At 41.5% G+C, this 5,067-nt stretch overlaps 1 pseudogene across 1 annotated transcript; it reads left to right on the top strand.

The window, feature by feature from the left end:
- Window positions 1-2,406: 2,406 nt before the first annotated feature.
- Window positions 2,407-3,189, top strand: LOC311170630 (proteasome subunit beta type-7-like; annotated as a pseudogene). Its single transcript has one exon. The product of its transcript is annotated as a proteasome subunit beta type-7-like (transcript).
- Window positions 3,190-5,067: the final 1,878 nt, after the last annotated feature.

Here is a 5,067-nt window from a genome sequence, read left to right as displayed (position 1 = left end):
TTTAGTTTGGAAACTATGGCAAAGAGGAAAGGAAAACACATTTTCTAACTTCTTATAGATCACTTTACCAAGTTGGCAGCACATTTATTCTTTTCTTCATTTGTTTTACTTTTTTCACTGATTTTCCCACTACCCCCACCTTTGCCCCACCCCCTCCACACACACACATTTAATTGTATAAAACATTGAGCTCTTGTTCTCCCAACACATATAAGTAGCGCTGGACTTTCTCTCTTCATTTTAGACTCACTAGCATAGTTCTCAATAAATTAAATCAGTCAACTTACATTTTTCTTTAAAGCAATAAATAAATGTTTGTAGTGTCTACTCCATGCCAGGGTCTATGCTAGATTTTGAGATACAAAATTGAATGAACCCTGACCTCTACCCTGCAGGAAAACCTTACAAGACTCAGTGGATTAAAATTACACACACACACTCACAAACTTGAATTAGCTGAGGCAAAAAGGAATTCATTGACTCATGTTTCCAAACTATAGCATTCTGAGCATTTTCCATATGCTTTCTTACCTAAATTTTCTGTTTTGGCCACTCTCCCTATAAAACTGACATCATGACAAACACAAACTGTGGGTTCCACCTTCCCTAATTCACCACCTGAGAGTAAAAGCCTCCCCCACTCAGCTGTGGGATGAGACTATCCCGGGAAAGAACTTGATGGCTGGATTGTTGCTGCCATAGTTCACATGTTGCTGGCCACTGTGGCCGGAAGGCCAAGGTCAGTCACTTTTTCTTTATAATAGCCTTCTTGAGATATAATTGATATCCAAAGAAGATACATATTTAATGTATGGAGTTTACTGAGCTTGAACATCAGCTCTGTACCTCATATTAGAACAGAGGGATATGCAAGGGAAGGGGATAGAGTGAAGAGCAGTTTCTTTAAAAGAAGGGAGCTCTATTTCTTGAATAAGTAGTATAGACAAAAGGGGAAAAATTACTTCATATTTAAAAATACAAAATTAAGCCTGATTTAAAAGCTCAAATTTATCTTCAAATTTAGTCACTGGCTTATTCTATTTTATAATTTAGAACTCCAAATGACAGAAAACTAATTCATACTAGCAAACACAAAAAAGATTTCTTGGCATGCATAATTTAAAAGTCCAGGTATATTGGTGGCTTGATATCTAGTTCGATGCAAAATTTCAAAGGATGTGACTTTTTCCAGTTCTTAGTTCATTTCCTTGTAACTTTTTCCCCACTCTCATGATGCCTCCCCTGGAATTTCAAGATCTTCACAGTGTAAGTCCTTCAAGAAGAGAAAACAGGACTTCCCTGGTGGTGCAAGGGGTTAAGGCACAACCTATGACACTGTCCACAACCACTGTAGCATGAGTTCGATCCCCCACCATGGAGCTACCCACATGGTGCAGCAGACCTCTCCTGTCTTGCCTGCTGCTCCCCTTTAGCAGTGTATTTCAGTAGATCTGCCTGTTCTGCTCCCCACACTGTCTCTGGTGAATCCTCTCATACACCCCCACACACACCTCTGGTCGGTACCCTAGTTCTTGTGTGCATAAATAAATAAATCTTAAAAAAGAAGAAGAGAAAACATCTTCTCTGTTATAAGAAACTTACAGTATTAACTGTGCTTGTGCACATTCTTGATCCAGTCACTGTCCTGGGAAATGTGACACTCCAGTTGGACATCAATGGCCATATATGTCTGCTCCTGGAGCCAGTAATAGAGTGAACTTCACTAAAGCACATGACTGAGAGTGGGAGTGGCTGCTGGGAAACATTAAAGGGAGAATGGGGAGGGGTGGAAAGTTGGGTCAATGAAACAATGGGAGACTCATGGCATTATGTCTCATGACTTAATTGAATAAATAGTTCTTCTAAGAAGTCATACAGGCAATGGGTAAGATACAGCTTGCAGCAAAGTTAGGTTCAGGGGAGAAGGTGCTAAAGACCCATGTGGTGGTTTTAGAGTCTGCCTGCAAATTCTTTGATAATTTTGCCCTTAAAAGGTGAAGTCCAGGGCCTCCCTGTTGGCACAAGGGGTTAAGTCTCAGCACTATGAAGCTATTGGCAGCCACTGCAGCAGGAGTTCGATCCCCAGCCAGTGAGGTGACCCACATGGCACATCAGACCTCTCCCGTCTTGCCCACTACTCCCCTTTGTAGTGTATTTCAGTCAATCTGCCTGTTCTGCTTCCCACTCTGTCTCTGCTGAATCCTCTCACCTCCCACACCCCAGCCTGCACCCCAGCTCTTGGCCTGCACCCCAGCTCTTGTATGCATAAATAAATAAAATATATCTTTTTTTAAAAAAGAGGGGAAGTCTATGTCCCTATCTTTTGAGACTAGGTGGGATTTTGTGGCCAACTTAATAAATAAAATGCTCCATGAGTGGTGCAGCATGACATCCAAGACTTAAAAAATGTTTGTGTGTGGGAAGATAGTGGCTGTGTATGAGCCAGAGGTTGGATTTCTATTTTGATAATTGTCACAGAAATGCCATCTTGGAAGCTGATGATACAAAGAAAGGTTACAAGCTCCCAAGATCCTGGAAAGTTGGGATGACCCCCGCAGGGTGGTCTATAAGGATGGCATAGTTCTTGGAACAGATACAAGGGCAACTGAAAGAATAGTTGTTGCTGAAAAATCTGTTAAGAAATACACTTCATATCTCCTAATATTTATTGCTATGCTGCTGAAACAGCTGCAGATACACACATGATAACTCAGCTTATTTCTTCCAACTTGGAGCTCCATTCCTTCTCCCCTGGCCATCCTCCCAGAATGATGACAGCCAATCAGATGCGGAAGCAGATGCTTTTCAGGTATCAAGTTTACACTGGTGTAGCCCTAGCTTTAGGGGGAGTAAATGCTAAACAACCTCACTTCCACAGCATCAAACCTCATGGATCCAGGGAGAAGTTGCTTTATGTCACCATGGGGCCTGACTCCTTGTGTTTGAGATAAGTTTAGGTCAGATAAGGAGGAAGTGGAAGTCAACAAGCTGGCGAGTGAAGCCACTGCAGCTGGCATCTCCAGTGACCTGGCATCTGAAAGTAACATTGATCTCTGTGTCATCAACAAGACCGAGTGGCACTTCCTCCATCCACACTCAGTACCAAGCAAGAAAGGCCAGTTTTGGCCCAAACCGGTGTTAGAAAGAGGCCACCACAATCCTGACCGAGACAGTCACTATGAAAATTGAAGTGCTGGGAAAGACAGCCCAAACAATGGGCACCTCCAGTGGTGGCAGTGAGGGCTGGTTGTTGCTGTAGAAGCTGCAATGGAACCTCCCCGGTCAGACATTCATTTGGTCAGTGTTTGTTGAATGAAACTCAATAAAAAATGAAAACAGAAACAAAAAACCATGTAGTTTCTGGTTTTTCTTGAAACAGTGACATTGGAAATTTCAGTCACTATGTCCATCAACTAGTCTTTGAGACGAACCACTAAGCTGAAACCAAGCATAGAAGAGGTTAGAGAGAGTCCTCGTGCTGGCTGCATCATCTTCTAATAAAACATAAAGTCTCTAAGAAAACAGAGGTTCCCATAAAAACCAAGGTATTTATTTATTACACAATTGTGAGGACTGACATGCAAGTGTTTTGCTAACCTAGTGGGAGTTATGTAGTCTCTGGGCATATGTAGACAGGAAGTATGGTTTGAAGAGATTTGTCTATGTACTTCAACTAAGTGTTAATATCCTTTTACAAAGTGATACTAGAACTCAACAGATGATGACAGCTGAAGACTAGCAGAATGCACTAACCTATTTCCTGTTTGTTCCCTTTACAGATTCTTGTGCTTTCCAGGAGCTCTCGTAAGCCGGAAGTAAAAAACAAAAGGGTGACATGTACCCATGCTTCCAAGTGCACGTGGGATTGAGGCCATACCATCAAAGAGGAGAGCTGTGTCACTTCCTAGCTGGGACTGTGATTCTAAGCCTCAGTTTCGTTTGCAAAAAGGGATATCAATAGCCCTACCTTGTAATTGTTTTAAGGATTAAATGACTTCATATACATAAAGTTTTGGTCTATGTTAGTCATTACTGTCGCTATTGTTGTTACTAGTTTCTCAACTTTAAAGATGCAGGTTGAGGCTTAGAGCATTTAAGAAACATACTCCAAACTTCAGAACCTCTCTGTGATCCAGTCTAATAGTTAAACAGAAACATTGGGACAGGTGTCAAAATAAAATGTGCTAACCTTACCTCTGACATGGTCACCCCAGCCTGTGAAAGTCCCTGCTAGTAGATGACAGCATACTGCTCTGCAAAGCCCAGTCAAGGCTTCAGAAGCCTCCTAGAGCTGTGCTGTATCACAGAAGCCCTCGATACAGACGTGCTTAGCCATATCAGGGGCAGGACAATTAATCTGGACGCTTGGAGGGCAGGATAAGGTGGATGGGCCAAGCCCAATAATGGAAACCAGGACTGAAAGACTTAGGTTACCTACAGAGAGATGAATCCTAACCCCCACCCCTCCCTCTCCTTCTATACTACATCTCCCCGACTCACAGCCTTCCAGATCTTGGGGTGAAGTCAAAGAAAACAGAGGCCAACTCAACTGTTATTTTCCCTTTGGTATCAGCCCATGGTTTCTTCATCACTTTTAAAAAAATAACCTTGTATTTCAAAAGACATGCTTCAGTGACTCAATTTTTTTGTCCAAGGCAACTTCACATTAAATGCTTCCTGATCAGCAGCAGGAAGTCCATTAAAACTAAATAAAAAGGGAAACATTATAAGGCTCAAAGCAGATGAAACATTACAGAAATGCCACCATCATATTCAAAGGTCCAATAACTCTACATTGTGAAGCCCAAATCTTTACAATGATGCTAGAAAAATTAATTGTTTAATCATGATAAAGACATGGCTGTAAATAATATTAATTAATATTGCCTTGGGCCTACATTTTCTTCTTCTACCACACTGAGAAGGGGATTAATATGCATAGTAATGGATAATCTTCAAAGATTCAAAGAGAATGTTTCATTTAGCATTCTCCTCACCCCTCTCCAGCATACACACACAGACACTTGCTCTTACCATTATTCCCTGACTGATTTTACAACTTCTCAT

The sequence above is a fragment of the Talpa europaea genome (genome assembly GCF_964194135.1).
Source record: "Talpa europaea genome assembly, chromosome: 5".
In the NCBI taxonomy this organism is placed as follows: Eukaryota; Metazoa; Chordata; class Mammalia; order Eulipotyphla; family Talpidae; genus Talpa; species Talpa europaea.
Note: the sequence above shows the minus strand (reverse complement) of the source record. Positions and strands in the feature narration are given on the sequence as shown.